The sequence below is a fragment of the Jaculus jaculus genome, chromosome X, assembly GCF_020740685.1.
Source record: "Jaculus jaculus isolate mJacJac1 chromosome X, mJacJac1.mat.Y.cur, whole genome shotgun sequence".
In the NCBI taxonomy this organism is placed as follows: domain Eukaryota; kingdom Metazoa; phylum Chordata; class Mammalia; order Rodentia; family Dipodidae; genus Jaculus; species Jaculus jaculus.
In genome coordinates, this window is record NC_059125.1 from 85,338,879 (window position 1) to 85,350,472 (window position 11,594).

General features: G+C 35.7%; 1 pseudogene; it reads left to right on the forward strand.

The window, feature by feature from the left end:
* Nucleotides 1-308: 308 nt before the first annotated feature.
* Nucleotides 309-8,459, forward strand: LOC101615376 (annotated as a pseudogene).
* Nucleotides 8,460-11,594: the final 3,135 nt, after the last annotated feature.

An 11,594-nucleotide genomic window follows, 5' to 3' on the forward strand; every position in this document is an offset into this window, starting at 1 on the left:
TGACCAACACTTAGATCCCTAGATGGAGTCTTTGGTTCCTTGATCATACTACCATTAAGTACTCTATCTCTAGATAGCAAGGAACTAAGTGTATCAGTACATAGAGCCATGGCACAAGAGGGCAGCTGAGCTCTTGGGGGAGGATCTTATGGCACTCTTCAATCCCCTCCTTCTATGTTGAAATACCACTAGGCCCAAATTGGAGTGTCTCTTGTATGTATGTGGTCATAGCTGTTTCTAATGAAGGTTGCTGTGGTTGTTTGAATGTGTGTCCCTCATAGATGCAGATGTTTTATTAAGTTTGTAACATGGATCTTCAGCCCCTGGCTGGAGGATTTTTCCCTGGTTGTGGCTCCTGGTGTCCAGATCTAAGGTATGTTTGGGGCAAATCTTATTTCCAGCCCAAAGACATTCAGAATGCCTGAGTTCTGACAGGTTTTCTGATATTTTTCTGCCAGTTTTGTGCTTGCTTCTTTTGGTGTTTGCTGGCTGGTGATGGTTTTTCTCTGCTTACATGTATGGAAGCAGCTTCTTCCACCACTGATAGAACTTCCTCTTGGATCTATAAGTGGGAAATACATTCCTTAATCCATTAAACTGTATATATTGTTGACATTAATCCCAGCAATGTTTTACATGGAGGAAAGTATCATACAACACCTGGCCTACTAAACATTCAGGTAAAAGTTGACATGCCATTGGTAAGTCCAATAGCTAGAATCTCTTCATTTTATTCTGAAGGCAAAATTCCTTCTGGTAAAATATTTGCTCTTAAGTCTTCTTGATTAGATGACACCTATCTGCACTATGGACAGTAATATACTCACTATAAATATTAACTGCATCTACAAACTATAGCTACAAGGACATGCAGTCTAGTTTTTCATCATAGCTCAGCCAACTTGATACATAAAATTGTCCATCACAGATTCCTACTTGTTATAATAATATTCCATAATAGGTAGAAAATATGAATAATTCACTAAAGGTTCTACTTAAAAAGGGAAGTTTTACAAAATACTATAATATTGTTGATCATGTATCTGTTCTGCAAATAAAAATGCAAATTTAAACACATCTCTGTTTGACCTTAGCTATAGGTATCAAATATTATATCTTATTTACATGTCAATGCCAAATTTTCAGCATCATACAAAAACAGCAAGTTGTCTGCATTTTTTCTTCTCTAATTTAGAATAGCATGGTTAATTTTATATCTTTACAAAATTATTAGTTCTTTTCAGTCTATATCTTGGAGATTTTATTACCATTTTGATTTCTTTTGCTTTTTTGGTTTCAGACCACATTATTTTTTAGTGCTGCTTTCACTTTATTGTAGTAACTTAGTACAAAAAAAATCTTTTTTAATACACCCCATCTCAAACTTAAGGCAGAAATAATTAAAAGCTAAATCAAAGAAAATTGATGATTATGAATTGGGGAAATTCTCCATATATCCCAAGAAAACATTTAAATATTTTAGGTAGAATATTCCTTTCAATATGAAACAACATATATGTATACTTAGGATAAATTATTTTTCCCATTCAATTTTCTTTGTTATGCTTATTATTATTATTAACATATTTCATATGGATTTATCATGTGTTGGTACCCTCTTTTCCCTAATGCCTGCCCCATTCTTTTGGAGAAAATCCTCAGTGGGATTGCAGGCTGGAGGATCACCAGTTCAAAGCACACCAGGGAAACATAACAAGATCTTCTTTCAAAAATAAAACTGTAGGGGCTAGAAGGATGGGCTAATGTTTAAGGCATCTGCTTGCAAAGCCAAAGGACCCAGGTTTGATTCCCCAGGTCCCATGTAAGCCAGATGCACAAGGTCGCCCATGCGTCAAGAGTTCATTTGCAGTAGCTGGATTCAATGGAGTTCCCATTCTCTTATCTTTCTTTCTCTCTCTCTCAAATAAATTTAAAAAAATTAAAAAAATAAATTTTTATAGTGTTTGATCTAAGTATGTTTGATCTAAGATATATATATATATATATATATATATATATATATATCTAATATATATATATATCTTATATATATATATATATATATATATATATATATATATATATATATCACCAAGGAGGTATTCACTTCCCAATACCCTCCTGTTCTCTCTTCTATCCCATCTCCATGTTACCCTTCTGCTTTCTAATTAATTCTCTTCTATTTTGATGGTATCATTTTTTTGCCCTCATATTATGTGGATCTTGTGAGGTCAGCAACTTATTTATGGAAAAGAGCATTCCAAAGCACTTGTCTCCATCTTTTGGTTTTTAAATGCTTTCTATCACCTCTTCTCTAATAGTTCCTAAGTCTTGGAGTGTGTTATAGAGATGTTTCAATGGCTGGAGATTTAGCAATGTAGCAGAGTGCTTGAATACCATATGTAGTACCTGAGTACCATAAATATAAAGGAATATATATATATGTGGGCTGGGAATATAGTTCAATGGCATAGTTCTTACCTATCTTATGTGAGAATCTGGATGTAATCTTCATTGTAGCTAAAAGAATGAGAATCTTTTGAAATTCTAAATATATGAGAAAACAATTGTACTCATAACATGTTTTTATTTTAATTGGATTAAGGTATTTAAAACGTACCTTAATAACATGTATTCCCTTTACTTTCCAATTAAGTACTGCATAAGATATACAGAAACCAAATCATGAAATATTTAATGAGATAATTACAAAATATTAAAATATGAGGATGTGGTATACATTAGTTGGAGTTGAATGTAAAAAACAGACTTCATATTTGGTCAAGCCCTATGACCCATGAAAGCTGAAAGAAGGTAAGAAAAATTGTCACCCAGCAGTTGTCAGGAACTCAGTGTTGCTCCAATGGACTGAAATATAAGAAACTACAACTGAGATCACCAGTCTTGCTTATTAAACTTGTCTTTCTTCATAACACTGTGTTACATTCTTATTTAATTATTAGACCTGTTTCCCATAACTACATGAATTATGCTTATAACAATTTTTATTAAGTACTTATTATTGATAGGCAGTATTTTGTCATTAAGAATACAACCTTGAAAATAATTGCTTTCTAGTATACACATGCTGCTAGTAAGAAAATACTGAAAAAAAAACTAAAATAAACCAATGGATAAACTACTATATTAGAAAGTATGAAACTCTAAAACAAGTATGTACAGAAAGGAAATAAGTTGTAGAACAATGTAGAAATATAAACGTACTTATTTATTTTCATAATTTCAAATTTAGTATTTCTAGTAGTACCAGAGAATATATCTGAAACCTTATCCAGTAACTTGCTTACCCAAATTTCTGCAATGCATAAATATTTCTGATTTTAAGTAAAATAAAAATACATTCCTATAATGCCTTTCTTCCCTGACAATACCTTATTCTATTCTTTCCTTCTAATCTAGAATTCCAAAGTATCATTCTGTACTTAAGATCTCCAATAAATACATTTTTAAAGCATCAGGTGCAGACTTAGTCCCTAATGCATACCCTAGGATTGCTTTAAACACTTGTAGGTATTATAATTGTAGTCCTTTTTCTATAATACTATCTTAGCCACTTGACCCAGAAAGCTCTTCTTAATTAAATTATTTCCTAAAAAAATAATTTAAGATAGAGGTAGTTTCAATGAAACAACATGAAGAAGTTTTATTGGCACTGATCAAACTGTAAACTATGGGAACTAGCAATTTTTCACTCCATGTTGGATACACAGAAACATTTTCTTATACATAGCTGTAGTAGACAGTTCCATGATGCTGGGACAAATATATAACCAGAGTTTCATGGGAGGAAGGGATTTATTTCAAGCTTAAAGGATACATACATTAATGGAACAGAAGTTCCATCAATTGTGGAAGAAGCTGGTTTCCTTTCATAACTCCAAGCAGAGAGAAAACACCACCAGCTGGCAAACCTCAAAAAGCTACAAGCATGAACTGGCAACAAGCAGGAATCCCAGAGATCAAACTTCTCTGCATAACTCAGATCCACCCTCAGTGGTTTGCTCTCTGTAACAGGAGTCTGCCTGCTAGGGACTGAAGATTCAAACTCAATTTTAATAAGACACCTGAGTCTGTGGGGACATACATTCAAACGACCACATTCTGCCCCTGGCCCCCAATACACTCATGAATATTTCACGGTAAATATTGTATTAAGTCAAGCTTCAAAGGTCCCCACAGTTTCTACCAATTAAAACTGTCCCTTAACTGTGAGTCCTGTAAAATCAAAACAAGTTATATACCTCCAACATATAATGGCACAGTATCAACATTTACAGTGCTATATGGCATTACAAGGGAAGACTAGACCACTGCAAAATCAATAACCATCAGGTAAATATCAGACATCTGGAGTTAAAGTCCGACAGCAATAACCAGTGATGACAGCTTCCAGATTTAATTTCCATCACTCTAGCTGGACTGAGTAGACAGGGAAAACTTCCTTCCAAGCCAACAGCAATCCATGATAACATTTTCACAGTCTTGGTATATCTAAAATATCTTCAAGTCTCCATTGCAAATCACAGTCCATCTTACAATTGTCTCACTGATCTAAAATAAAGGACCTCACCTTGCTTCCCCACATTTCAGCAGCTCCTTGAACAGTGTAATTTATGACCCATTTCCATGCATTTTTCATGCTTCCACAATCAATAACAGGTGCATACTGACAGTCATTTTGTTAATCCAGGGAAGAAATAAATCTTGACCTTGAAAAACAGGTTTTTCTTTCAGGCATCTCTTTTCAAAAGAGTTTGAATTTCAATCACTCAGTCTTTTCTAGGTGGAATTTACCCTTCATGATTTTAATGTAAAGTACTTGGGCTATCCTTAATAGTAGTAATCTGCTTTACAATAGCAGTTCAGTACCTAAAGCCTATCACCATGTCAGTAATTTAAACTCCCTTGAGTTTTCCCAACTTCAAATCATACATCCTTTAGTTCGACATCACAATAGTACAGGCTCTAAATATACAATAACATCTGAAACATCTTCCCATTTACAATACTGTTTCTTAACCGACAACTGGTCAGGAAGAAGTGAAAAAGTAAGAATAGTTAGTATAAATGAGTTTGTTGCTACAGTATATGCCTTTTGCTTTAGAGTGTTCTACATCCAATATTTGGTTTTGTTTTCCCTACTTCTTGGATTCTTAAAACTTGTAATAAGAAGATCTCTTGGTGCCTGGGGCCAAATGTCAAATATCATGTACATAAATAGTCACATAATAAGGGTATGTGCATAAGAATTTCAATGCATCCTAATCAAATGTTACTCCATTCTATGGAACTTAGCAACACACTTTTAGAACATTGGAATAGTATAGAGAACCCGGAGATAAACCCACACAGCCATATTGAACTGATATTGAAGAAAAGTGTCAGAGATATTTGTTTTAGAAGCCACAGCCTCACTTGTTTGTAAAGCTGCCAGTTAGGATTTGATTCCCCAATACCCATGTTAATCTAGATACAAAAGGTGGCACATGTATCTAGAGTTCTTTGCAGTGGTTACATGTCCCAGAGTGACTATTCTCATTTTCTTCTATCCTTCATCCTTTCTCTCTAAAAAGTAAATTTAATAAAAGAAAAAAATTGCCTCTGAAAACTGGTAGAAGTATTTGCATATAGGAAAATGAAACAGATCTTTATCTCTTATCCTATACTAAAATTCTCTCAAAAATGATCAAAGAATTTAAGAGGTAATACAAGGAAACTACAAAAGGAAACATTTCAAGTTATTGATCAAATGATCTATGTTCTCAATAGGGCAATAGTACCTCAGGAAATAAAAGCAAGATTGGACCTTTAGGATTGCCACAAATTAAAAAGATTTGCCACAATGAAGGAAATCACTCTCAGAATTAACATAACAACCTACAGAATGGCAAAAAAACAATCCTTGACATCTCTACTAGTTTACTTTCCTGTTGCTTGGACTAATCACCCAAAAAGAAGCAATGTACACAATAAATGTTTTATTTTTAGCTTGCAATTTCAAGGGGAAGTCCATTATGGTGGGGGAAGGAAGACAGGGACAGGAAACCAAAATCAAGTAACACATCAGGTGGGAGGACTTAGAGGGAAGGGGGACTGTGCCCACCCCTAATGAACATACTTCCTCCAGCAATGCTCCACCTTGGAAGGGTGCCACAACCTTTCCGAACAATGCAAACAGCTGGAGATTAAGTACTTTAATAAGTCTTTATGGATCATTTCATATGCAAACCACAAGGATATCCATTCATCTCCCAGAGAATTAATATTCAGGATATCTAAAGAAATTAATAATTTTAATAACAAAAGGAAAATTGAGCTTTCTTCACTTCAGAGGGTAGCTTTAACTAACAATCAGTTCTACGTGCTCTGGTTCTCAATATTCATGGCTGCCACCAGTATACCTCTTGGTTAATCTGCAATACTCACTCACCAAACATTCAATTGTCATAATCTGACATCATGGTGAAATTACAAAGACTGATAAACATCAAGACAATGCAACACAAATAGATATTTCCCCAAAGAAGGTGGAATAAGATTGTGAAGATATAGAATCAGAAGATGAAGTTGATAGGAGTGCAAAATAAGTTTTTATCAGTCAGAAAAGGGACAAGAAGCCCAAAACAACAAAGGAGTAGTGGTTTCTCAAACATTAAAGCAGGTAATTACCACACCTTCTATGAAGAAATATATCACCCCAGGCATAAAGGTGGTAGTTACACCAGACACAAAAGCAGTTACACTAGCCAAGGCAATGACAACAACTCATAAGAAAGGAGACACAAATGTAAATCCTTGGTAGAAACTCCTTGTAAAGAGAAGACTATTACTCCAGCCTGGTGAAGAATGTAAGCAAGAATGTCAAGATGTAAAACAATGATGAGGATGAGGATGGGGATGAGGATGAAAAAGACAGAAATAATGAGGAGAGAGATGAAGATGAATTTAAGCCAGTACCTACTGCTCCTGCCTCAGGATATGGATGAGGAAGATGATGATTAAGAAGAAAGTGTCCCCACAGGAGAAACTACTGTGACCGCAGTTGCCCAAGGAAACAAAATTCCTATAGATGAGGTTTCTTTGAAAGGCAAAAACATAGTTGAAGAGGAAGAAGAAGACAAGTTAAAGAAGAAGTAGAGTCTATTAATTAAGCAACTCAACTAGAAAATTAAATAAGGGGCTAGAGACATGGCTTCGTGGTTAAAGCACTTGCTTGTTAAGCCAAAGGACCCAGGTTCAATTCCAGGACCCATGTACACCAGATGCACAAGGTGGAGCATGTGTCTGGAGCTTGTTTGCAGTTGCTAAGGGCCCTGGTATACCCAATTCTCTCTCTCTACTTCTCTCTATATATCTCCCTCATTCTATCTTTATCTCAAATAAATAAACAAAAATTTTTAAAAAGATTTAGAAAATGAAAGAAAGCAATTACCAAATAGAAAGTTTCTCCAGAAGCCAAGGAACAGAAAGCTGTCCCTACATTAATAGCAATTATCAATAAACTTTTTGCTAATACTCTCTTGTTGTTTTGGATGTCAGAAAAGGTACAAATAAGAATTTTGGTTATGTTGAATTTGCTGAGAACCTATAAAAACCTTGGACTCACTGGCTTAATATTATTTGGCAATAAAATTGGACTAGAAAATCTGAAAAGGAGTAAGAAAGTTAGCTTGCAGGAATAGTTGTGAGAATAAAAACTCTCTTTCAACGTCATTCAGGTTGAATTGAAAGAAGAGTTTGATGATGCCATAGAGATCACATTAGTCAGCCAGGATGGGAAGAGTAAAAGGATCACTTTTATTGAATTTAAGACTGAAGCTGATGAAGAGAAAACCTTTGAAAAAAAGTAAGGGACAAAAACCGACAGGCGATCTATTTCCCTTCACTACTATGGACAAAAAGGTCAAAGGCAAGAGAGAGATGCAAAGAAATAGCACTTGGAGTTGTGAATCAAAAACTTTGGTTTTAAGTAACCTTTCCTACGGTGCAATAGAAGAGAATCTTCAGAAAGTATTTGAGAAGGCAACTTTTATCAAAGTGCCCCAGAACCCAAATGGCAAATCTAAAGGGTATGCATTCATAGAATTTGGTTCATTTGAAGGTGCTAAAGAAGCTTAAATCTCCTGGAATAAAAGGAAAATTTAGAGCAGAGCAATCATGCTAGAGTTACAAGGGCCCAGAGGATTGTTTAATGCAAGAAGCCAGCTATCTGAAACTCTGTAATAGGTCTGTCTCAGAAAACCAATAAAAAGACCTTAAATGAATCATTTGAAGCTTCTTTCATGTAAAAATAGTCACTAACTGGAGAAATTAGGTCCTCAAAAGGGTATGGTTTTGTATACTTCAAAATCGAGGAGGATGCTGAAACTTCCAATGACACCATGGTAGAAAGTAAAATTTATGGTAACAAATTGAAAGTGACTTTGGACAAAAGATGAAGGTGGCTTTGGTGCCCAGGATAATGGAAGAGAAGACAGAGGAGGTCAAAGCAGTAACAGAGAAGACTTTAAGCCATAAGAAAAGAAGGACAAATCTGAATAGTTACTTCTGTGCTGCCCTTTCCTTCTATTTGAAAGAAATGCCTTTGGGTATTTTATTCTATTAAACTGTTCAGTCACAGGGACTTCCAGGGACATTCCAAGAAAAATACAGTCCTGTGGTCTTCTTTGAATATGTATGTATGTATGTATATATATATATCTAGCTCATGTAGGTACTGGGGAATTGAACTGGGGTCCTTAACTTTGAAGGCAAGTTCTTTAACTTCTAAGTCATTTTTGCAGCCCTCATATAAACCTTTAAAAGAGTTGAGTGACAACTAACACTTACATGTAAAATTTAAATTTATATTAATTTCACTTAATGTACCAAACCAATTTTCCCTCTAAGTAGGAATACTTTTTTTATTTTTGCATTGGGGTTGCAAAAGAATGTTTTTACCATGATTATTTTGGGGGGCTTCCATGAATTTAGAATAACTTATGATCCCTAAAGTCTAATGACAGGGAGAACAGAAGAATATGTTAAGTGGGCTCCACCTTACCCCAGTCTGAATGACTATCATGAAGAAATAATCAACAACCAAGGCTAATGAAGCTATATTTGGAAAGGACCCATTATACATTATTATTGCAGAAATAAATTAGTACAGCCACTGAGCAGTTTTTTTTAAAGAAACCTAAAAATAAAAATATTATATTATGAATAATTATACCATAGTTTGGAATATACCCAAAGTAATTTAATTGAGTTTACCACAGAGATGTTTGCATATTTAAGTTCATTATTACACCCTCCACAATAGCCAAGTTACAGAATCATCCTTGATGCCCATTAATGGATGATTTCATAAAGATCATGTGGCATATATGAAAAAACAAGTTATGTTCATAGCCATAAAAATGACCAAAATAATGTATGGTTTAATAAAGTGGATGGAACTTATTGAAGTAAGCCAGATACAGAAAGACAAGTATGTGATAGGTTTTGTCTCATATATTAAGGAACTAAAACAAAATGAATAAAAGAAAAAACAACTACCTGGAAATAGTAGACAAATTACTAAGGAAGAGTAAGGGAAGTAAGAGAAAGGTGGACTGAAGGGAGATAAGAGAGTAGTTGGAAGGGTGGAGATAACAAAAAAAAAATCTTTAGCATTTATAATGAATATGTGTTAATTTTAATATTTTATTTTTGACTGAAATGAAAGGAAGTCATTTATTAAACAGATATACTGTCATTGAATACCATCCTATCATTCCAAGTATTATTCCTAACTATCCTTATTTCCTTATTACCTACACTTCCTCATAGGATGCCCCTTTTTCTTCACATTTATAATCAATTTGTGGGGCCTATAGACTAAAATCCTGCACTTTCCTGTCTTACTTGTACCTTCAACTTCACTGAATGACAAAGTGAGGAGCAATGTATTATCATGATATAATTAATGATACTTCAATATGTAGAGAATAACTTAAGAACAGAATGGGGATCTCACATTACTTCTTCATGTAGCCAAAATTTTTGGTCTAGATATAATACAATGTGCATTATCTCATTAAATGCTCCTTGACCCTTGACTTAAAAAGGGGTATGCCTCCTGAAAATCCCAAGATCAGCTGAAAATTTCATAAAAGAATACCTATTAACATGCCTAAATTACTGAATATAATAGGTTAACAACAATGTGAACTGATGGAGGTCAGTTCTTTATCATTCTGCTCTTCTGGATGACTAAGAGATATAGATTTCCACCACTGCTCAACATTCCTAGAGATTATCAGTAATACGCATTATAGGTTGAAATATAGTTGCTATTTAATCTTGGTATTTCATCACCATGCATACTAAAATCTTCCACTTGAACTATTTTGAGTTGAGGACAACTGAATTGAATATCTGGAAGAAACATTCTAATTTGAGCTAGGACAGTATTAGGAAAATCAAATCATTAAATACCTTAACTGCATAGAATCATAAGGTATAGTGGTTAGGTATGGTGTGTAAATGTAAATGCATGTCCCTCATAGCCTCAGGGTTTTTTATTAACATTAAGCTTGCTACTTAAGTCTCCAGCAATCAGAGCTCTGTCAGGGAAGAAGTGGGTTGTCAGGCACTGACAGGCATAGGCTGCAGCCTTCAGGAAACAGGCCTGAGTTGGCAGTCATGGCTAAGTAACCCACCCCACATGGGCTACAGGACACCACTCTCTTCCCAAGCCCAGCACACTTTGAGCCCTGTGACCGTTGGCCAGTTGCCTAGGAAACTCCACATCAGCCAGTAGCCTTCACACAGCCCATTCCCCTGAATCCTCTTCCCACCACTATGTAGATCACCTGACTCTCTCCCTATGTGCTGGAATGAATGTCCCTAGGCATTGCCTAGCAACCTTTGAACCCATCAATCCCCTTAGGACACTCTTCCCACTCTCAAATGCTTATAAACCCATTTCCCTACTGAATAAAGGGAACTACTCTCTGAGGTCATCTCCTGGGTGTACATCCCTTCATGCTCAAGGCCTCTCAAGACCCTGCTTCTCAACAGTTGCCTGGAAGCCTTCAGGTAACCATGGCCCAGAAGATCTATGGACCAACAGCTGGCACCTGAATAGGGACCCTCTGAGATGTGCCAGAGTAGGTGAGTGCTCTCCCAGAGGGACTGGGAGATACCTGCCCATGTGGCCTTGCCTCCACATTTTGAGGGCTGTCCAGTTTCTATTTTTTCTTCTTTATTTTCAGTTTGTGCAGTCGTGAGAGCCTAGTCACAATGAACTGGAAACTGACATCTCTTGACTGAGGCCTCTCTTCAGCATTGATTAAAGGCCAGCCATCCTCTCCCTGGTCTGTGATAGCCTGTTGGGCATTGGTGAAGAGCTTCTATCTATTTCTCTCCAACACAAAAAGCTGGTAACACATTGACCTCTGTAACGCCTGTAGGGTAGGTCACATGTCCCTTAAGTTTGTAGACAGGCTTGAGTCTGGACAACTGAGGAATCCCCTGTGATGAAATTCAGCCTTTAAGAATGTTGTCCTCTGGTCTTGGTGTTTCCACTCTTTTTCTATCATGAGCAA